Source organism: Bos grunniens, chromosome 17, assembly GCF_055505025.1.
Source record: "Bos grunniens cultivar Pamir isolate PY7600 chromosome 17, Bosgru_T2T1.0, whole genome shotgun sequence".
In the NCBI taxonomy this organism is placed as follows: domain Eukaryota; kingdom Metazoa; phylum Chordata; class Mammalia; order Artiodactyla; family Bovidae; genus Bos; species Bos grunniens.
Window position 1 is genome coordinate 19,007,820 of NC_141181.1, and position 24,010 is coordinate 19,031,829.

Genomic DNA, 24,010 nt, shown 5'->3' on the forward strand with positions numbered 1-24,010 from the left:
AGGTTCCCTGGCGTTTCTCCTCACACCAAGCTCCTGTCCTCCCCAGCTGGGCCTCTGGTTCACAGCTCCCCGTGGAGCAGAGTGGAAGGGTCCAGATCCCCCAACTCAGGTTCTTGTGGGTGGGGGACCCTGTCTTGTGTTACTTCCTCTGTTTTCTTCTCTCTCTGCTCCTCCCTTCCTCTTGCTCTCAAAGGAGTGGTCTTTGACAATTGCATCTTTAAAAAAGAAAATACTTCAAAATATGGAGACTATAAAAGACGTAATCCCCACCGAGGGACCAGGAGGTAATTTCCTCACATGCGCTTTTCTGACAATTTTGGCAGAGCTGCTTCCCAACATCTGCATTAAATATTTCCCACCACAGGTGTGTGTTTCATGTGATCTTGGAGTAAATAACACAGAATTGTAACCACCAGGTGGCCTGGGACTGGCCAGGACATCTCCCTGCATTTACTTCTTGGGGTGAAGGAGGCCTGGGGCTGGGGCTGCATGGGAAAAGAGTTGCTCCTGTTCAGGGGCATGGAGAAGGCAGCCTGGGCTCAGGCTTTCAAAAGAGACAACCCTGGTTCTTTAATAGAAGCACAGCCCTGAATATCAACTTGCTGTTAATTTAGACACCACACTCTCATTCTTCTGCTCTGCAGATGAGAAAAAACGAGGCAGTGAGTAGTCAAAGATTATATCCCAAATTCGTCCTCTGTCCCCTCATCTTCGAGACGAGGAGGGTGGACTAACGCTTTTCCTCGTTCTCAAATGGTCTGATTCTATAAAATCACTCCTTCCAAATTTATACACCCTTGCTGATGAGTGCGGCTGCCTCTCTAATTTTCGAGGGATATGAAGGGTTTTCTAGCAATCTTGCAGGCTGAGCTGAATGCCTCTTTGTGCTTTCCATTGTGGGCTCAAAGAAAATCTTTGGAATCGTAGCAGAAGAAGGAAAAAAAAAAAAAAACTATTTGAAAAAAAGTCTCAGAAAAAGAAAAGTGCTTTCACGGTAGCCTCTGTTCCACAAAAGGAAAAGAGAGCTTGATATTTTCCCGAGTGAATGAGCAGGTACGGCAATTGTAATTGTAATGTAAGAGGTAATGGCAAGGTTTCCCAAGAGCACTGGGATAAGGATAGGATCATGACCGAACTTCTCAGTGAGCTTTTGAAGGGGCAATGTGCAGACTGGAATCTGGGATGCCATTGCATTTCTCGGGTGAGGAACAAAAAGGCTGTTTCAGTGCGTCTCCCATTCTGCCTCCTTCAGTGGCCTGCGGGTCTGCGTGTGTGTGTGTGTACTTGTATGTCTCTGCCATTCCACAAATGAAGTGAAAGTGAAGCCGCTCAGTCGAGTCTGACTCTGTGTGACTTCATGGACTGTAGCCCGCCAGGCTCCTCTGTCCATGGGATTCTCCCGGCCAGAATACTGGAGTGGGTTGCCATGCCCCCCACCAGGGGATCTTCCTGACCCAGGGGTCGAATCCAGTCTCCTGCACTGCAGGCAGATTCTTTACTGACTGAGCCACCAGGGAAGCCCTATCATTCCATATATGTACGTATATATCCATCCATCCCTCGGCCTGTCCATCCACATGCCTCTCTTTCCCTTGGTCTCACCTGCTCGCTCTGTCTGTCTCTCCTCATTTTTGTCTCGTCAGGCTGAAATTACTTGTCTTCTCAGTAAGGATGAATAATGAACTAGTGTTTTCCCACCCGCAGTATGTCAATCTTTCTCCTGAGTGGACTGTTCAGATAGTTTTCATTGAATTAAAATTCCAAGTCCGCCCTGGAAGTTGAAGCATGCATCTATAATGCTTCCTAAGGGTTTTCAGAAATTCCACGACAGGTGATCACAGCTGCTGATGGTGGGGCCCTCTTCTCTGAAGAGTCCCCGAGGCCTTTTTTTATGATCATCAAGGAGGTGCCCCCAGGCGCCTGTTGGCAGTAAGGGTCCACATCTTCCCATTCAAATTCTCTTTGTCTCTGGAGGTGTGGATGGAATTTAGAAGCTGCAGAATCCCATGGAGAACCTGTTAATGCCATCTCTTCCTTAAGGAGCTTGAGGTCTTTGAAAGAAGACTCTCGCGTTTCCTGAGAACAGAGTCATGAAACACACAAAAAGAATTTTTGAAGAGCAAATCATGTCTTCTGGCTCCCGAGCCTTGCTCATTTTACTTGCTGGAATGTAGTGACGATAGCTGGAGTTGATCCGGAGCCTAGACTCTGTGGCAAATGTTGTGCATGCATGAACACACTTAATTCCCACAATAACCCAATGGGGCAGATACTATTTATAGCTCTACTTTGCAGGAAGGGGGTTAATGAGGACACTGATATCTTTTTGATGGTGAGGCACACATTCTGCTCAGGGATTAAATAGACAAGGGAATCCAGAAAGCGTATTTCTGTCCTACCCACATTTTAAATTCCCTACTGGCAAGTAAAACTAATTCAAAAAATAGGGCAATAAGGATAAATAGGGCAGGGGAAAAAAAAATGGAGCAACGACGGCTGGATTGCTGGTCTGGAGGTGAGTGGAGATGATTCCATTCCAGGGTGGAGGTGAGTAGAAATGATTGACATCGTCTTGAGATGCATCCCCAGCTGCTGGCTGGCTCTAGAGAACATTAGTAAGACAGATGGGTCCTGGCCATTTCAGCCTCATGGGGTTGATGGTGCCTTTTCCCTATCTCCAGTCACCCTCTCTCCTCCGGGAATGCAGACTTGCTGGATGCAATAGAATCTGGGTTTCCCTCTATGCCTGACGTGTTTTGTCTTTACAAGTTTCCTGGCTCCTGAAGGGTGGAGGGGGCAGAAGAAAAAGCTCGGAGGACCTCTCCCACGCCTCTGACTGGTGTCTGCTGGCACGTGCAGGGTTGAGGAGGGTGAGGGCACCGAACCCAAGTCCCTGCCTCTGCGAGGCTGGTGGGTTCTCCCTCACATTCCATCGAGAAGCGGCTAGTCGCCATCCTTCTGGACAGCACCGTGAACCGCCTGTGCTTTCCAACGGGCTAAACTTGGCTTCTGTTTTTAAGCCTTTAAACCAGAGCGTGGAGAAAGAAGGTCCCTCCAGTGCACGATGTTGACAGCTTATCTAAATTTAGAGGCCACGCGGGGTGTGATTTTTGCATATGTCCCTTCCTGATGCCAGTTGGCACTGCAGAGCTCAGCACAAGCCCCGAGCATTTTCGTGCTGCTCCCTCCCCGCCACACACACACCCTGTGCGTTCCAGATGGGGTGCTCCAAGCAGGTGACTAAGCAGAGAGAACAAAAGCTCTTTCCAGGTTGCTTTGAAAATGGCTCCTTTCAAATTGCCGTTAAGATCCGGGTGCAGCTCCCTCTCCGGAATCTATGGGGAAATGCCATGTACCCAGCACAGGGTACTGAGGCACAACAGTTCCCGTGTCGGCCAACTCTGCCCTCTGCCAAGCCTGTTTAGAGTCTGAACCTTCACAGCCAGAGCCTCTCACGCGCCTCAAATTCCAAGAGGAAAACATTTGCTAGAACTGACAGGCTATATACACTAGATGGCGCTAAAGGTCCGTGGAACATTTTCGGGTGGGCCCTTAAATCTGTAATTCCGCCCTTAGCTGAAGAATCCTTGTAGAAGAGAGAGACCTTGATCATAAATCCCACACACAATAACAGGTTCATAATGCATCCTAGTGACTACATGTTGTATTTTTTTCTCCCTGAGAAATAAAATTTCTCTTTCAATGGAGAAGGATGTTCCTTAACATCTAACATGTGCTAATGTTAAATCTCTTTCTTAGGAAGCCTGCAAAACTAAGCCTTTAATGTGTGCTGACCAAGACATCCGGGCAATGTCTGTGGCGAGATGCCGATTGATAGCTTGAGGGGCTGAGAACACATAAGCCATAGTCTCGGCAGCCTGGATAGGGAAGGTTATTTTTCCCCTAAAAAATGAACATTTGACTTGTCAAAACCGTTTTCTCATTGATCCACTGAGACAGAATCTGCAGGTTAAAGAGGAGTTTACAGAAAGGCTCCTTCACTTTTGGAAGGGAAGTTAAGGGAAAAGCAGAGACTAATTTCTTCCATTTAAAAAGTATTTACCAGAGAGTGAGTTTAAGAATAAAATACTGGTGGGATAGAAACACATTTCTTTTTTGCCTTGACTCTTCCCAGCCTATAGCTTTCCATGTTACCTGGGTTAGAGGAGTGGCAGAACTTTAAAAAAAAGCCAAATGAGAGAATCAACAGCAGAATCCATCTGAAAACCCAGCACAATATATTCACTGACATCTCAGCTTATTCTTAATATGGGTCCTTTCTGGAAGCAGTGCCACACAACAAAAAGGGCTGAAATTTCCTGATTATGATGCACCTTTTGGTACCTTATTGGTCGAGTCTTTATGTGTTGATTATTTATCACATGCACAATGTGAGATGAGGTAAAAAACCAAAACCGAAACCAAAAAATCCACACACTTCAAACTAACTTTGGTGTTGTGTTGCAATTCCTTTGAAATTTCTACCTGTTACAGATTCCCAGTTCATTCTCTAGATGGATTTCTTGGACCTGGACTAGGGTAGGTGGTCTTGGATCTCTCTCCTCGCGTGCCTCGCGCCTGGCATCTCAATCTACTTGCTCTGTTAAAGAAGGGCACGCAGATCTGGCTCAGGGCCTCCATGGAGAGAACATGTTAAGTCCTACATTTTGTACATCTCACATTCCAAAATCTGCTTCTGGACCGACCCCTGCAGAGTCAGAAACTTACCTAGAGACCTTGTGAGCTTATGGTTGGAAAAAGAAGGATAAAATCACTGAATCTCCATGACAAAAATGGGGACAACCTGCTGCCTTTCAGAGAAATCAACCGAGGTTCTCAAAATTCAATGTAAGCACAGTTATTATTTTTATTGAAGTATAGTTGATTTACAGTGTTGTATTAGTTTCTGCTGTACAGCAAAGCGATTTGGTTATACGTGTATATTCTTCTTCACGTTCTTTTCCATGTGGTTTTCCTGTGGTTTATTACAGGGTAATGGGTATGGTTCCCTGTGCTACACAGTAGGAGCTTATTGTCTAAAAATATGGATCAATGCTTCACGAATTTGTGTGTCATTCTTGTGTAGGGACCATGTTAAACTTCTCTGTATTATTGCAATTTTAGTATATGTGCTGCCAAAGCAAGCACTGGAACAATTATTTTTAACAGATTTGTTTGTTTGTTTTTACTATGTATCATAAATAAGAGGTATTTTCTCAGGCAATATTTTTCTTTTCCAGCGTTTGATGGTGTTTTCCTGGTTTCCATAATGTGAATTAGCCATCCCATGTTTAGTGCAGGTCCATGTGTCGTTGTTGTTCAGTAGCTCAGTCGTGTCTGACTCTTTGTGACCCCATGGACTGCGGCATGCCAGGCTTCCCTGTCCATCACCAACTCCCGGAGCTTGCTCAAACTCATGTCCATTGAGTCAGTGATGCCATCCAACTATATTGTCCTCTGTCGTCCCTTTCTCCTCCTGCCTTCAATCTTTCCAGCATCAGGGTCTTTTCCAATAAGTTGTCTCTTTGCCTCAGGTGGCCAAAGTATTGGAGCTTCAGCTTCAGCATCAGTCCTTCCGATGGATATTCAGGGTTGATTTCCTTTAGGATTTCTTTCAAGATTGACTGGTTTGATCTCCTTGCAGTTCAGGGGACTCTCAAGAGTCTTCTCCAACACCAAAGTTCAAAAGCATCAATTATTTGGTACTCAGCTTTCCCTATGGTACAACTCTCACATCCATACATGACTCCTGGAAAAAGCATAGCTTTGACTACACAGACCTTTGTCAGCGAAGTAACGTCTCTGCTTTTTAATATGTTGTCTAGGTTGGCCATAGCTTTTCTTTCAAGGAGCAAGCGTCTTTTAATTTCATGGCTGCAGTCACCATTTGCAGTGATTTTGGAGCCCAAGAAAATAAAGTCTGTCACTGTTTCCATTGTTTCCCCATCTATTTGCCATGAAGTGATGGGACCAGATGACATGATCTTCCTTTTTGAATGCTGAGTTTTAAGCCAGCTTTTTCACTTTCCTCTTTCATTTTCATGAAGAGGCTCTTTAGTTCCTCTTTGCTTTCTACCATAAGGGTGGTGTCATCTGCATATCTGAGGTTATTGATATTTCTCCTGGCAATCTTGATTCGAGCTTGTGCTTCCTCCAGCCTGGCATTTCTCATGATGTACTCTGCACGTAAGTTAAACAAGCAGGGTGACGATATACAGCCTTGACGTACTCCTTTCCCAGTTTGGAACCAGTCCGTTGTTCCATGTCTGGTTCTAACCGTTGCTTTTTGACCTGCCTACAGGTTTTGCAGGAAGCAGGTAAGGTGGTCTGGTATTCCCATCTCTAAAACTTCCCACATTTTGTTGTGATCCACACAGTCAAAGTAGTCCATGAAGCAGATGTTTTTATGGAATTCTTTTGCTTTTTCTATGATCCAACAGATGGTGGCAATTTGATCTCGGGTTCCTTTGCCTTTTCTAAATCCAGCTTGAACATCTGGAAGTTCTCAGTTCATGTACTGTTGAAGCGTGGCTTGGAAAATTTTGAGCAGTACTTTGCTGGCATGTGAGATGAGTGCAATTGTGTGGTAGTTTGAACATTCTTTTGCATTGTCTTTCTTTGGGATTGGAATAAAAACTGACCTTTTCCAGTCCTGTGGCCACTGCTGAGTTTTCCAAATATGCTGACATAATGAGTGTGGCACTTTCATAGCATCATCTTTTAGGGTATGACATAGCTCAGCTGGAATTCCATCACCTCCACTAGCTTTGTTCATAGTGATACTTTCTAAGGCCCACTTGACTTCACATTCCAGCCAACTCTAGGTGAGTGATCACACGATTGTGGTTACTGGGACATGAAGATCTTTTTTGTATAGTTCTTCTGTGTATTCTTGCCACCTCTTCTTAATATCTTCTGCTTCTGTTAGGTCCATATTGTTTCTGTTCTTTATTGTGCTTATCTTTGCATGAAATGGTCCCTTGGTATCTCTAATTTTCTTGAAGAGATCTCTAGTCTTTCCCATTCTATTGTTTTCCTTTATTTCTTCGCATTGTTCACTTAGGAACGGGATGTCCACGGCACATGTTCATTTTGACTCTGAGAGAAACAAAGTGGAAACTCTTAATGAGGTAAGAGAAGTGTTTCTTCTCCCACTAATGTGTTTTGTGGTCAAACTTCATTTTCAGAAATAGAACAGTACAGGACTTCCCTGGTGGGGTCCAGTGGTTAAGACTCCACTTCCACTGCAAGGGGAATAGGTTCGATTCTTGGTCCGGGAACTAAGATCCTGCCTGCCACATGGTGTTACCAAACAAAAACATTTAAAAGAAATAGAACAATATAAGGAAGCAGATGGGTATGTTCTAGGCTTTGGGTTTCTCTTTGATACTCCAGAAGACTTCTTACCTCCCTGCCCGTCCTTCCATCCCCTTCTCTTCCATCCCCTTCTTCTCCAGACAAAGAGGTTTTTTCTTTCCCTTCCAAGATAAGGTAAATCACGGTCCTGACCTTCAAATGAGGAACAGTTCTGTCTCCTTGGGCTGCATCCATAGCCATTCAGTGATGTGGAACTGCAGGGCAAGGCTGGGGGACGTACCATGTGCCTCCCAACAGATGAGCCCTGGAAGCTGGGATGCGAAAACAGCAGAACCAGAACTCCTTCCTCCTCCCCAGCTGCTGATGCCAGAGACCCAGCGGGGAAGGGGCGGATCTGGCTCCTGGCTCCTCCTCCCGCCAGAGACCCGGGGGGGGGGGGGGGGGGGGGGGGGGAGGGGGTGGAGCTGGCTCCTGGCTCCTTCTCCTGCCAGAGACCCAGCTGGGAGGGTGCGGAGCTGGCTTCTGGTTCTTCCTCTCGCCAAGGTCACTTCCCTTCGACCTTCTGACCTTCCGATGGCTGTCACACCCAGGAAGCAAGCTGAATGCAGGGCAGATGGCACTTAAGCCACTCTTTCTTCTGAGAGTTACTTATTCTAGTCAGAAGGCAAGGACAGAGGGAAGACTTCTGCTGGTCCCCGAAGTCCCCTTCTGCTCTGGGGCAGCACCTCCTGTATTCCACAGGGCTTTGGTGAAGGTGCACAGAATTTGCAGCAGTGTGGCTATCTCAGAAGATAGGCTGTGTATTCTCATCCCAACCCGTTATAAAACTCTTGTTCCTCTCTACCCTCTTTTCACATCCTTATAGTAACCAGGGATCAGGAGTTGTAGAAGAGGTGCTGGGGACATCTCTGTGAATTTGCTGAGAGAGGTCTGTCCCAAGCATCTTCATGTCAGGTACCTTTTTTTTTTTTTCTTTTGGCATCTCAGTAGAGATGGAGGCAGAGGGAGTCTTATTCTAGTATCTCATTTCTCAGGGACTGAATGAGATTCTGTAAGTGAAAACCTTTAGCATTTAGGACTGATTCTGAAGCTGCAGCTCCAATACTTTGGCCACCTGATGTAAAGAGCTGACTCACTGGAAAAGACCCTGATGCTGGGAAGGATTGAAGGCAGGAGGAGAAGGGGGTAATAGAGGATGTCATGGTTGGATGGCATCATCCACTCAGTGGACATGAGTTTGAGCAAAGCTCTGGGAGATAGTGAAGGACAGGGAAGCCTGGCATGCTTCGGTCCATGGAGTCACAAAGAGTTGGACCCAACTGCGTGAACAGCAACAAGTGAAAACCAAGTGTGATGAGATCTCTGTCAACTATAACATTCTGTGCAGATGTCACTTGTTAGCATCATCGTTATCTGCCAGTCTATGGAGACTGATGGAGTCTTGTTACAGCCACTACCAGGAAATGGTAAAAAGCCATTTCCAGTATGAAAGTGTACATTCTGGAAACAGTGTTGAGAGTCCAGGATTATTAGTGAGTGATAATCTTTGGTAGGGGGCAATTAATTTCCAATCTTGTAGCAGAGGCAGTGGGCAATGGTGAGTCGTGGGCTGTGACTGTGGGGTGAATACTAATCGCCCTCAACACTGCTGCCCAGTTCACATGGGGTGAGGGCAAACAAGAGCACGTCAAGTGACTATCAAACAGTGCTGCTGCTTCCAGAAGCCAAGAGAATTTCAGTCAACATTTAATAACTAAGGCAATGAGAGGGGTGGAAGGGTGAGTATTCCAGGCGTAATATTGCAGCCTGGTTGTGCAAATGGAAGGGAGAGGGACTACATGAGGGGTGTGTGTGTGTGTGTGTGTGTGTGAGGTATGTGTGTGCTGTGTGTGTGTGTGTGTTAGGGCTTCCCAGGTGGCTTAGTGGTAAAGAATCTGCCTGCCAAGCAGGACAAGCTGGTTCCATCCCTTGGTTGGAAAGATCCCCTGGAGAAGGAAATGGCAACCCCACTCCAGTATTCTTGCCTGGAAAATTCCATGGACAGAGGAGTCTGGTGGGTTACAGTCATGGGGTTGCAAAGAGCCAGACACGATTGAGTGATTGAGCACAACTCTGTGTGTGTGTTATGTATGTGGTGTGTGTGGCATGTGGGTTGTGTGTGTATGTGGTGTGTCGTGTGATTTGTGTGTGATGTGTATGTGGTATGTGTGTGTGGTGTGTGTGTATGTGCACACTGGCTTGTTTACCTGCAGAGGGGGAAAGGTGTCTTCAGAGCACTAACTAGACATTTAATTGCCCTATACAAAGCTGTTGGGAAGAATGTCTTAAGAGCTAAATTTGAGTTCAGGTTTGAGAAAAGTGAATGTTGAGTCACACTGGATTCTTTCAAAACCTGTTTCTTATCATAGAGGGAGTCCCTGCATGTGGTGTAAAATGGAGATGCTGTGAAAGGCTCACAGAATAGGGGTGGTGGATTTCCACTGCCATCTTGGCTCCTTGAGTTCACACTTGCTCCATCTAGTTCCATCCTTGTCCAGAGCAGACCTCCCCTCCTATGTTGTAACCAGCCTCCAGGCTCACATCTTGCATGATCTGGGGTCAGGCGGTGGCTTGGAGATGTGTCCTTGGAATAGATGCCACCTTCCTCAGGAGGTGGGTGGGGAGGCAGGTGTGGGGCGGTGCTGAGGAGACTTGGGGTGTAGATCAGTGTCACTTCGAGGTGGACATCTCTAAGTGACAAGCCAACCTCAGCCATGGGTGGGCCTCACTGTGGGGCAAGGAGAAGAGAGCTCTGCCATTGTCCGCCGCCTGCACCCTGACAGGCGGGCGCAGTCAGGGTGCCGCTTTCCGAAGCCAAGAGAAATTCAGTCAGCCGACCTTTTCGGGTGGGGCTTGCAGCCTGTCCTCGTCACCCTCTGAATCCCTGGTGGTGTCTTGCATCTTCTGCTTGGCCTGCAGAGCCTTTTCACCCAGTCTTGCTCAGCCTTAAACTTTTGTTCTGTTAGCATATGCCAGAATCTTCCTGCCTGAAATCAATCACTTGCCTCATTTTTCTTGTTCTATCATGTGCCACTCATGCCAGTGTACCAGCAAAGGGTTTTGTGAGTCTAGTTAGAGGGAGGAACACATGCCGATTAATAAATTTGAAATACCCCATATGGATAATTTAAGAGTGAAAGCCCCTCACAACACCATCCCTTAGAGATGTTTCCATTAGTCATATGTTCTTCCATGTTATTCTAGGCACATAATAACAGGCAAATAAGACACGTAATTATGTCTGTTATTTTCAAAAATGGGCTCTTACTACACAGACTGTTCTGCATCGTGTCTTTTTCACTTAACACATCTTGGACATTTCTCTGAATTGTGAGCTGTTAGATCACCCTTAGACTCTCTAGGGGCAGGAGGAGAATTGTATTTTGGGAAAGCTGCTCAGGCAATTCTGGGAGGTAATCCTCCCCACCCCTGCTGCTGCCGTGTGACCCCTCTGCGATGAGGACCCTCACTCTTTCACTTGGTACCCACGGGGGCTGTGCTTGATGATGTATCAGCATACTCACTGTCACTTCTTTTGATTTAAAAAGTGTCCTCTGGGACTTCCCTGGTGGTCCAGTGGTTAAGACTCCATGCTCCCAATGCAGGGCGCTCAGGTTCAATCCTTGGCTGGGGAACTAGATCCCACATGCTTCAACTAAAGCTCCCATACGTGGCAACCAAGACCCCGCACAGCTAAATAAATAAATAAATGTTAAAAAGGTGTCCTCTAACCTCTTTCAAAATCTCCCTTCTTGGGATAGATAGGGAGTTTAAGATGGCATGTACACACTGCTAGGCTCCCCAGGTTGCGGTAGTTGTAAAGAACCCACTTGCCAATGCAGGAGATGTAAGGGTTGTGGGTTTGATCCCTGGGTTGGGAAGATTCCCTGGAGGAGGGCATGACAACCCACTCCAGTATTCCTGCCTGGAGAATCCCATGGACAGAGGAGCCTGGCAGGCTACAGTCTATAGGGTCACAAAAAGTCGGACATGACTGAAGCGACTGAGCACACACGTACACACTGCTGTATTTAAAGTGCGTAGCCAAGAATCTACTGTACAGCACAGGGAACTCTGCTCAGTGTTATGTGGCAGCCTGGATGGGAAGGGAATTTGGGGAAGAATGGATCTAAGTATATGTATGGCTGAGTCCCTTTGCTGTCCACTTGAAACTATCACAACATTGTTAATCGGCTATGCTGCTGCTGCTAAGTCGCTTCAGTCGTGTCCGACTCTGTGTGACCCCAAAGATGGCAGCCTACCAGGCTCCCCAGTCCCTGGGATTCTCCAGGCAAGGACGCTGGAGTGGGTTGCCATTTCCTTCTCCAATGCATGAAAGTGAAAAGTGAAAGTGAAGTCGCTCAGTCATGTCCGACTCCTAGTGACCCCATGCACCACAAGCCCACCAGGCTCCTCAGTCCATGGGATTCTCCAGGCAAGGACACTGGAGTGGGTTGCCACTTCCTTCTCCAGTGCATGAAAGTGAAAAGTGAAAGTGAAATCAATCAGTTGCGTCCGACTCTTCAAAACCCCATGGACTGCAGCCTTCCAGGCTCCTCCGTCCATGGGATTTTCCAGGCAAGAGTACCGGAGTGGGGTGCCATTGTCTTCTCTGGTTAATCGGCTATACTCCAATACAAAAGAAAATATTAAGAAAAAAATCCTCCTTGCTCCCTCCCTTCCTTCTCTTTCTCTCCCTCTCTCCTTCTTCCTTATTTATTTCTCTCATAAAAATAAAAAAGCCACCGAATATAAAGAATATTATTAATGTGGAAAAGAACCACAGACCGTCTGTTCTCTACCTTCCCTGTCCTGTAAACAGACCCCTAACTGAGCTTGGATCACCCTGAGGGAGGAGACACTTTAAAGATGCCCACCGTTGCTGCAGGACTGGGGAGAAGCCTGGGGCCTGGGGAGTTGGGGGGAGGAGGGGGAGGGGAGAGGGCTCTGCAGGGACCCTCCGGGTGGAGCCGAGGCTTCTCCGATTCCTCGGAAAATAGACTTTCTCTCCTGCCGCTGCTATTAAATCTCTCTCAAGATGCTTCTGTGCTTCTCTCTAAAAGCATAGAGGGAAAGCAGCTCTGGTTTGCCTGGGGTTTCACCGCAACACGAACCGGGTTGGGGGGAGGGGCGCCAAGCTGACACGTGGCTTTCTGCCCTCCACCCCTGTAGGTTGCCTGATGGCTGGTATTCTTGCCCTGGGGGTAGTGCCTGTAACAGTGCAGCCCCCACCGTGACAGAGCCTCTGTTAGAATCCTCACGGTCAGGGGCACCATTACAGTTTCAGCTTTTCCCAGAAACCAGAGCCTAGTTCAGCAAATATCTCTCTAACATCAATATTCTGTCTCTGTCTGATCAATAAGGAAACATTTTTGACAAGTCTGGTGTTTGGTTTTGAGGAGGAAAATGACCTGCTTGAGCTGGGAGGGGAAAGATTTATGTGCTGCTGCAAGAAGACCTTGGTTTTCACCCTGAGCTTGCGGAGGGAGGTTTTAGGGGAATGGGCACTTGGCTTCTTTTGCCTCTATGACAACTTCTGTCTACAAGGGCTTTTTTTCTTAAGTGCAAATACCAAGGCTAGTAGCAAGCATTACAAACCATAACACTGGCAATCACAAAGAAGAAAAAAGATTGTTGGAAGAGTAGAGGACATCCTCTGATTTTCTTAGGAATAAGGGGCGCGGTTATATTACAAGGTGTTAGAAAGTTATTCTGACCCTTGAGTGGAATTTCCATTCAGGAGAAGGTTAATTTCTTTCTTACACCCCCTCTGTCTAGTGTTTTATTTTGTGACTTTCCTTTTCATCTTACCAATAAGGAATTTGAGGTAGTGATAGGCTTGGTAAGTCTCAAGGAGCAAGTGGTATTTGAAACCTTTGTTCAACTGTGTATTATGATAGAGTCTCTGTTAGTCTCAATTTTCCTATTCCTGCTGGGCTTGAGATCAGACGATATTGAAGACGTCCAGGAGAATTTCAGCACAGAGGCAAGAGACCCACTGAGATTTGGGAGTGCCACCTCCTTGAGGTAGTTTGGGCTCACCCTACCCTTACCTGGTGGTTCTTGGTACAAAGAACGCAGGTGTGATGCCCTGGATCAGCCATTGGACATTCTGTTCTTTAGGTGCTTAGGATGCAGGAGAACACACCATGGTCAGATAGGATCTTAATTGTGGGCTTCCAATTAAATGGGATGTACACAAGGTGTTTTTTTCACTCCCAGAAGACATAGAAGGGAGTCTGGGAGGAATCTGTCTGCTGCTTACAAGTCTATACTTCTGAGAGGTTTAGAGGAAGAGCGTTCCCTCTGGGGGCCAGACCAATTCCAACTCTGAGGCAGACATATTGAAATGATTGACTGTGAGTGTGGATACCTATTCAGGGCCTGAAAAAAGAAAGCCAGGGCTTAACAACTAAGAAACTAACTGAACCTTGTTAGAAATCAATGCGTTAAATGGAATTGAGCTGGTAGATGAAGCCTCAGCCAATCAGGGCGTGTGGTTTGGGCAGCTTTGTTTATCAGCTCCGAGTCCAGTTTTGTTCAGTGATAATCTGATCGCAGTTCTGCACGCTGGTTGGCTGGGGAGGCTCTCTTCTACAATGAGAAGATAATCAATCATGTTACTGGCTTTTGTCTTGGTGAAAGTATTTAGATTTCAACCAGCTGGTAAGCTGCCTCAAGGCCACCTGCTTGACTGAAAAATAAAGCATCGGTCTCCCTTTGCAAGGAGAGGGGAGGAAGTACTGACTTGTGTGATAATTTTAGGTGGATGATTAAATTTGGTTTCTTAGGCTCCAGCTGAAAATTCAATTCAGATGACTGGTTTTTCTTTTCATACACCGTTGAGCAATCCTGTGTACTGCCACGGCTAATGTTCCTGGTACTGATTTTCCCTTCACTTTAACAAAGCACAGGATCCCAGGCCCACTCTCTATTTCACGTGCCCCCTGGCTACCAGAGCAAAACGAAGAAATGCGCTCTTTTTGTGTAAGTTAAGAATAAGACTCTTAGGTGGGCAAGCTCAGAGAGGCTCTCCAAGGAGCAAAATTGCTCTGTAGGAGAAAATCAGAACAGTGATGATTTCTGTAATGATAATTCATAAAATATACCAGTGTCCTCTGGTGTATTTCACCTCTACAGGGCAATTGGTTATGCATCTGGCACCGTTTGACTGAAACATCACAATCTCAGATGCCACAGGAGCAAATGGGTTTCATGTGTTTGAGCGGCCCCAGATTGCAGCGGTGTTCGTGACTCCCTCATTGCCCACATCAAATCCATCAGCAAATCCGGCCATTCTAGCTCCATAACATTTCTCTGAAATTTCTATTTCTCTGCTTCCTCTCTAAGTACCACCCAGTAAAAGCCTCCATTATCTCTCACTTGGGCCCCTGCCGTCACCTGGTAAGCCATTCCCTTGCATTCATTTTTGCCTTCCAAAATCCACTCCTCTCCCAACAGCTAGGGCACCTTAAAAAAAAAAAAATTGGTCACGAATCCCGCTTTATTAAAAACCTTTAATAGCTGCCCATGATAGTTATGTCAAATGAAGCTTTCCAATGAAGTCCTCAGGACCTTACGAAATCTGGCCTCTGCCAACCTGTATGAGCTCATCTTACACTTCTCTTCCTCTCCCTCACCCTGCTTTTGCTGTGTCTGGAAAACTTCAAGTTCTCTTCCACCTTAGGACCTTTGCATTTGTGAGTTCTCTGTGTCCAGACTCTTCTTCCCCTAACCAAGGTCTTCCCAGGACGTCATCATTTTTATTCTGGTTTCAACCCAAAAGTCAACTCCTCAGAGAATCTTTTTTGACTAAAGCAAATGAAAGTAGTCTAGTATTATATTGATTGGGCTTCCCTTGTGGCTCAGTGGTAAAGAATCTGCCTGCCAATGCAGGAGAGGCAGGAGACACGGGTTCAATTCCTGGGTTGGAAAAATGCCCTGGAGAAGGAAATGGCAACTCACTCCAGTATTCTTGCTTGGGAAATCCCATTGACAAAGGAGCCTGGCTGGCTATAGTCTGGGGTCCCCAAAGAGTTGACCATACTTAGTAATTAAACTATGAAGTATTATATTATCCTATTTTATCTTCAAAATAGCACTAACCACTACCATGCATTTTTTTCTTGTGTATTTGTTTATTGCCTGTCTCTTTTACTCAGTTCTGTTCAGTTGCTCAGTCGTGTCTGACTCTTTGTGACCCTATGGGCTGCAGCACGCCAGGCTTCCCTGTTCATCACCAACTCCTGGAGCTTGTTTAAACCTATGTCCTTCGAGTCAGTGATGGCATCCACCCATCTCATCTTCTGTTGTCCCCTCCTTCTCTTGCCTTTAATCCTTCCCAGTATCAGGGTCTTTTCCAATGAGCCAGTTCTTTGCATCAGGTGGCCAAAGTATTGGATCTTCAGCTTCAGCATCAGTCGTTGCAGTGAATCTTCAGGGTTGATTTCCTTTAGGATGGAATTGTTTGATCTCCTTGCAGTCCAGGGGACTCTCAAGAGTCTTCTCCAACACCAAAGTTCAAAAGCATCAATTCTTCAGCACTCAGTTTTCTCTATGGTCTAACTCTCACATCCATACATGACTCCTGGAAAAACCATAGGTTTGACTACACAGACCTTTGTCAGCAAAGTAACATCTCTGCTTTTTAATATGTTGTCTAGGCTGACCATAGCTTTTCTTCCAAGGAGCAAGCGTCTTTTAATTTCATGGCTGCAGTCACCATTTACAGGGATTTTGGAGCCCAAGAAAATAGTCTCTCACTGTTTCCATTGTTTCCCCATCTATTTGTCATGAAGTGATGGGACTGGATGCCATGATCTTAGTTTTTTGAATGTTGAGCTTTAAGCCAGGTTTTTCACTCTCTTCTTTCATTTTCATGAAAAGCCTCCTTAGTTCCTCTTTGCTTTCTACCATAAGGGTGGTGTCATCTGCATATCTGAGGTGATTGATATTTCTCCCGGCAATCTTGATTCCAGCTTGTGCTTCATCCAGCCTGGCATTTTGCATGATGTACTCTGCATATAAGTTAAATAAGCAGGGTGACAATATACAGCCTTGACATACTCCTTTCCCAATTTGGAACCAGTCTGATGTTCCATGTCTGGTTATAACTGTTGCTTCTTGACCTGCATACAGGTTTTGCAGGAGGCAGGTAAGGTGGTCTGGTATTCCCATCTCTTTAAGAATTTTCCACTGTTTGGTGTGATCCACACAGTCAACGACTTTGGTGTAGTCAATAAAGCAGAAGTAGATGTTTTTCTGGAACTCTCTTGCTTTTTCTGTGATCCAACGGCTGTTGGCAATTTGATCTCTGGTTCCTCTGCCTTTTCTAAATCCAGCTTGAACATCTGGAATTTCTCAGGTGACCTACTGTAGAAGCCTGGCTTGGAGAATTTTGAGCATTACTTTCCTAGCATGTGAGATGAGTGCAATTGTATGGTAGCTTGAATATTCTTTGGCAATGACTTTCTTTGGGACTGAAATGAAAACTGGTCTTTTCCAGTCCTGTGGCCACTGCTGAGTTTTCCAAATTTCCTGGCGTATTGAGTGCAGCAATTTAACAGCATCAACATTTAGGATTTGAAATAGCTCAACTGGAATTCCATCACTTCCACTAGCTTTGTTCGTAGTGATGCTTCCTAAGGCCCACTTGACTTTGCACTCCAGGATGTCTGGCTCTAGGTGAGTGATCACACCATCGTGGTTATCTGGGTCATGAAGATCTTTTCTGTATAGTTCTTCTGTGTATTCTTGCCACCTCTTCTTAATATCTTCTGCTTCTGTTAGGTCCATACCATTTCTATCCTTTATTGTGCTTATCTTTGCATGAAATATTCCCTTGGTATCTCTAATTGTCTGAAAGAGATCTCTAGTCTTTCCCATTCTATTGTTTTCCTCTATTTCTTTGCACTGATTGCTGAGCAATGCTTTCTTATCTCTCCTTGCTATTCTTTGGAACTCTGCATTCAGATGGGTATATCTTTCCTTTTCTCCTTTGCCTTTCACTTCTCTTCTTTTCTCAGCTATTTGTAAGGCCTCATCAGACAACCATTTTAACTTTTTGCATTTCTTTTTCTTGGGGATAGTCTTGATCACTGCCTCCTGTACAATGCCATGAACCTCCATCCATAGCTCTTCAGACACTCTATCAGATCTAATCCCTTGAGTCTGTCTGTCACTTCCTCTGTATCATCATGAAGCATTTGATTTAGGTCACACCTGGATGGTCTAGTGTTTGTCCTTATTTTCTTCAATTTAAGTCTGAATTTGGCACTAAGGAGTTCATGATCTGAGCCACAGTCAGCTCCCAGTCTTGTTTTTGCTGATGGTATAGAGCTTCTCTATCTTTGTTTGCAAAGAATATAATCAATCTGTTTTCGGTATTGACAATCTGGTGATATCCATGTGTAGAGTCAGCTCTTGTCTTGTTGGGAGAGGGTGTTTGCTATGACCAGTGCGTTTTCTTGGCAGAACTCTGTTAGCTTTTGCCCTGCGTCATTTTGTACTCCAAGGCCAAACTTGCATGTTACTCCAAGTATTTCTTGACTTCCTACTTTTGCATTCCAGTTTCTTATGATGAAAAGGACATCTTTTTTTGGTGTTAGTTCTAGAAGTAGGTCATCATAGAACCTTTCAACTTCAGCTTCTTCAGCATTAGTGGTTGGGGCATAGACTTGGATTACTGTGATGTTGAATGTTTTGCCTTGGAAACGAACAGAGATTATTCTGTCATTTTTGAGACTGCACTGAAGTACTGCATTTCAGACTCTTGTTGACTATGAGGGCTACTTCATTTCTTCTAAGGGATTCTTGTCCACAGTAGTAGATACAATGGTCATCTGAATTATATTCACCCATTCCAGTCCATTTTAGTTCACTGATTCCTAAAATTTCGATGTTCACTCTTTCCAGCTCCTCTTTGACCACTTCCTTTTACCTTGATTCATGGACCTAACATTCCCGGTTCCTAAGCAATATGTTCTTTACAGCATCAGACTTTACTTCCATTACCAGTCACACCCACAACTGGGCGTTGTTTTTGCTTTGACTCCATCTCTTCATTCTTTCTGGAGTTATTTCTCCACTCTTGTCCTGTAGCATATTGGGCATATACTGACCTGGGAAGTTCATCTTTCAGTGTCCTATCTTTTTGCCTTTTTATACTGTTCATGGGGTTCTCACAGGAACAATACTGAAGGTGTTTGCCATTCCCTTCTCTAGTGGGCCATATTTTGTCAGAACTCTCAACTATGACCATCCATCTTGGGTGGCTCTACATGGCATGGCTTATAATTTCATTGAGTTAGACAAGGATGTGATCCATGTGATCAGTTTGGTTAATCTTCTCTTGTGTGATTGTGGCTTTCATTCCATCTGCCCTCTGATGGATAAGCATGGGAGGCCTATGGAAGCTTCCTGATGGGAGAGACTGACTGTGGGGAAGACTAGGTCTTGTTCAGATGTGCATGGCCATGCTCAGCAAATCTTTAGTCCAATTTTCTGTTGATGGGCTGGCTTGTGTTCCCTTCCTGTTGTTTGGCCAGAGGCCAAATTATGGTAGGGGTAATGACTATAATGGCGACCTCCCTCAAAAGGACTTGCGCATGCACTGTTGTATTCAGTGCCCCTGACCCCACAGCAGGCTACTGTCGATGCACGCCACCACTGGAGACTCTTGGACACCCACAGGCAAATCTGGCTCAGTCTCTTGTGGGGACACTGCTCCTTTCTCCTGGTTCCTGGTACACACAAGGTTTTTTTGTGCCCTCCAAGAGTCTGTTTTCCCAGTCCTATGGAAGTTCTATAATCAAATCCCACTGGCTCCAAAAATCAAATTCCCTGGGCATTGTCAGTCCTTTTGCAGGATCCCCAGGTTGGGAAACCTGTTGTGTCTCTTTCACCAGAATGTATTAATAAGATCTATTACAATATGGACTTTGTTGTGTTCAGAGTATGCCCAGTGCCTAGGATTGTGTTCCATGAAATGTGTGCTCAGTCGTGTCTGACTCTTTGTGACCCATGGACTGCGGCCTACTAGGCTCCTCTGTCCATGGGATTCTCCAGGTAAGAATACTGGAGTGGGTTGCCATTTCCTCCTCTAGGGGATCTTCCTGACCCAGGGATTGAACCGGTGTCCCCTGCCTTGACAGGAGGATTCTTTATACCACTGAGCCACCTGGGAAGCCCTAGTGCCTAGAATAGTGTTTTGTAAATAGTAGGTCCTTAGTAAATGGTTATCTAGTAAATGAACGAGCCAAGCCTGGCAAAGAAGAGGCTTTCCTAAGTGATACAGCAACAGGAGGCTTTTGGTGTGGCCCTATCAAGGGTTAGGGAATGAGGCTGAATGGCTTTTTGCAGGTTTTCTTTTTTTTTTGGATCCATATTCTGATCTCCTAAGCTATCTAATGTTTTCTGAGACCCAGTGTCTGTGGTGCTGTTAAATGTACTCAAACAATGACAACCTCTTATCTTGAGGAGGTAAGACATTGACCTCACTCTCGCTGATCTGATCAACTGAAAAGTAAAATGTGCCATTAATTTTAGGATCCATTATATGTGACATTTTTGTCTTGCTAAAGGTTAGGGGTCAATAGGAGAATTGGAGAAGCTTGCTAACCAATGTATCTTTATTCACATTTGGAAATTAGTTGGCCCTGGGGACAGTCTGTGTTCTCACCCTGAGCTGAGGTCTAGGTCTTATTTTTCCAGGAAGGGCTAGTGTCTATGCTTTGTCCTCAAGTGTCTAAAATATCTTATTCATGCATAAACAAAGGGCAGACATGATTCAGACAGGATGAATCCCTGAACCCACAAACAGGAGAAAAATGTAGAGTCGTGATACTTGAAACATTTCTCAGCCTCTGCTGTCAATGCTGGTACCCACTTCAGCACATTTCTGAAATGAACTCTGCTAAGGCTAGGTCAGTGACACCATAAAAAAGAATTTTGCAATTAAAAAGGCTTAGAGGGATCACTGGCAAGATGGCTCCCCCCCCACCCCTGCTTTTTAAAAAACCAAGTCATTTAAAGAAGTAAACTAAACAGAAGTATTCCCTGAAGTTTTACCACCAGTCAAAACGAAGGCATTCGGGCAGAGAAGAGGCATCATTTGAGAAACTCTATATGGCAGGTTTTAGAACTCAGGTTTTGCTTAGGAAGCTGTTTTTATTTTTATTAATTTTCGGTCATGCTGTGCAGCATGTGCAATCTTAGTTCCCCGGCCAGGGATGAAACCTGCACCTCAAGCATGGGAAGTGTGGAGTCTTAACCACTGGACTACCAAGGGAGTATTAGGGAAGCCACTTTTAACATGACGAAGGCTTCTGTATGGTGACTTCAGTCAGTTCAGTTCAGTTCATTTCAGTCACTCAGTCGTGTCCGACTCTTTGCGACCCTGAGAATCGCAGCACACCAGGCCTCCCTGTCCATCACCAACTCCTGGAGTTCACTCAGACTCACGTCCATCGAGTCAGTGATGCCATCCAGCCATCTCATCCTCTGTCGTCCCCTTCTCCTCCTGACCCCAATCCCTCCCAGCATCAGAGTCTTTTCCAATGAGTCAACTCTTCGCATGAGGTGGCCAAAGTACTGGAGTTTCAGCTTTAGCATCATTCCTTCCAAAGAAATCCCAGGACTGATCTCCTTCAGAATGGACTGGTTGGATCTCCTCGCAGTCCAAGGGACTCTCAAGAGTCTTCTCCAACACCACAGTTCAAAAGCATCAATTCTTTGGCGCTCAGCCTTCTTCACAGTCCAACTCTCACATCCATACATGACCACAGGAAAAACCATAGCCTTGACTAGACGGACCTTTGTTGGCAAAGTAATGTCTCTGCTTTTGAATATGCTATCTAGGTTGGTCATAACTTTTCTTCCAGGGAGTAAGCATCTTTTAATTTCATGGCTGCAGTCACCATCTGCAGTGATTTTGGGGCCCCCCAAAATAAAGTCTGCCACTGTTTCCACTGTTCCCCATCTATTTCCCATGAAGTGATGGGACCAGATGCCATGATCTTCGTTTTCTGAATGTTGAGTTATAAGCCAACTTTTTCACTCTCCTCTTTCACCTTCATCAAGAGGCTTTTTAGTTCCTCTTCACACCCATAGGAAAGATAATAGGATTAGGAAATAAGATATAGATAAAACAACTAATTGGAAAAGTCCTACCTTTTATGAACAACTATAAGTTTTACTATTTTAACTTGCTAGATTGATGGTAGTGATTTAACATATTATAGTACAAGAAAACAATCACATAATATTCAATGTACATTTACTATTTTGATCCATCCAGGTCCTCAGGATTTAGATCTTACTGGCTGTTTAATAAATTAGCCAAAATTCCCCAACTCAGAAACAAGGAAATGAATGAAAAAGGAGCAAGAGTCATTAATGTCTGGGGTCCTTTTGGTATTCCAGGGAAGCAGCTATTTTCCTGAGCCACCCTATGATGATAAGTGACTACTGGAGTTGACTTGAGTTCAGCTTCTCTCTCTTGAAGGGAAAGCAATTAAGATCCATAATGAGAGATTATCCCAAGGGAGGAGCTTTAAATCAAACAGGTGACTGGTTCTGATAGTTTGCAATTACCAGGACCACACACATACAGAGCAAAAGTGACCATAACTCTGTGAGGGGACAGAATGGGGCGTTTAGAGCATATTTGAGCTGGAAGATCTCAGAGAGCATCCAATCTTTGCTTTCTCCTTATGCCAACAACAAGGAAACTGAGACCTGAAAGGGTTAAGTGATGTGCCAAGTAACACCCAGACAACTGATGACAAAGTGAGGGCTGGTACCTGAGTGTGGGGAACCACAGTCTTTCTAGACAGAATTAGAAAGCCCCATTGTTTCTAATGCTTATTATATAGTCTCTTCAATGCTTTTCTGTTATGAGGTGGCATATATTTGAAGAAGTATGGCATCTGGATCCTTTACTCTTTTACTCCTACCTGTCTGATCTTAGGTAAATTGTTTAACCAGTCTGGGTTCCTGTTCCCTGATCTTTGGAAAGTACAAACATAGGCAGTGGTGAGCTTTAAAAACAGTATGTGCAAAAGCTAGTGTACAGGAAACACATAGCAAATGGTAGCTGTTCTTATTATATTAGAGGAAATACTGTTTACATGTAAAGAGAGTGGGCACTGGAGTCAGGCTGATAGGCTTCGAATCCTGCCTTCACTTCCTAGTTCTGGGATCTGTTTAGTTCTTTAAGCCTTGAGTCCTTTACTTTTAAAATGGGAAAAGCAAAATACTTACTTAATAGCACTACCATGGAGATTATTTCATGGTACGTGTGTAACTGCACTGCATGCTGAAAAGTTTGATAAACATTGGCCATTATGATAATTATCTTAAACTTTGCTATAGAGGATATAGGGCAGGGTCAGTAGATTTCATTTATAAAGGATCAAATAGTTAATACCTAGGACTTTGAATGATGTAAGAGTTCTATTGCAAATACTCACCTCTGCCATCGTATCAAGAAAGCAGCCATAGAGAATATGGAAATGAATATGCATGACTGTGTTCCAATAAAACTTTATTTAGAAAAATAGGCAGTGGGCTCTACTTGGCCTGTGGGCTGTACTTTGTCAACTCCTGAGAGACGGCAGTTAAGAGCTCCTGCTCTATGGTTTCTCGAGGAAGGTATCTGTTCATGTAGGTAAAGAATCGGGTATCATTTTTCATGGAGAGAAGAACTAAATATCTCCTTTAGGCACACGTTTCCTATCTTCAGACCCTGTTCATGGCAGACTTTTCGAGTAGCAGGGCAAGAGTCTCTTTTTTCCCTCCAACCACAGCTTGCTTTCTCCTACCACACAGCCAGTCAGGTTCATAAAGAGACAACCTAAGAATCACCTCACAGTCAAATCCACACTGTCCTAGAATTTCATTTCATGATGTCAGAGTACAAGATAAGGGATATTACCTGCAAATGCTGTGTGGTTCTGATATTGGCATGAGTTGCACAGTTCGCTAGGGGTTTTCAATTTTTCTTCTTCCTGTCCGTGGAATAGCAGCTGGGTATGCTTTGCTTTGAGTCCTAGGGTACTTCATGAGGAGAAGGTCTTCCGAGACAAGCTATTTTTGGTTCTGACACCATTTAATGATCTTTCTCCTGTTGTTCCTGAACCCAACAAGTGGAAGGTCAGGTGTTCCCCTTCTGGAGATGATTAAAGGTGGCACTTTGCCCCAGAGTGGAGGTGTAATCTTATTAATTTGGTACCAGAGTACATCTTTCTGGCAGAGAAAAGAGAAATTTAACCGTGGCCACTTTCACATACAGTATCTAGACAATTTATTTCCTACCCACTGATCTAGATTCTGGGACTGCAGGAAAGAAGCATCTTAGGAAGCTGCAAAAATTAGGGAGTGGACTCTGAGAAATAAACACTCAGTTGCTTTATAAAAAGCACAGTGCCACTGTTTACAATCGCCAGGACACGGGAGCAGCCTGGGTGCCCATCGGCAGACGGATGGGTAAGAAAGTGTGGTACATATACACAATGGAGTATCACTCAGCCATTAAAAAGAACAGATTTGAATCAGTTCTAATGAGGTGGAGGAAACTGGAGCCGATTATACAGAGTGAAGTAAGCCAGAAAGAAAAACACCAGTACAGTGTATTAATGCATATATATGGAATTCA

General features: G+C 44.9%; 1 non-coding gene across 1 annotated transcript; it reads right to left on the reverse strand.

The window, feature by feature from the left end:
- Positions 1-5,038: 5,038 nt before the first annotated feature.
- Positions 5,039-5,148, reverse strand: LOC147355092 (U6 spliceosomal RNA). Its single transcript, XR_015144943.1, has one exon. It is a non-coding gene; the product is annotated as a U6 spliceosomal RNA (small nuclear RNA).
- Positions 5,149-24,010: the final 18,862 nt, after the last annotated feature.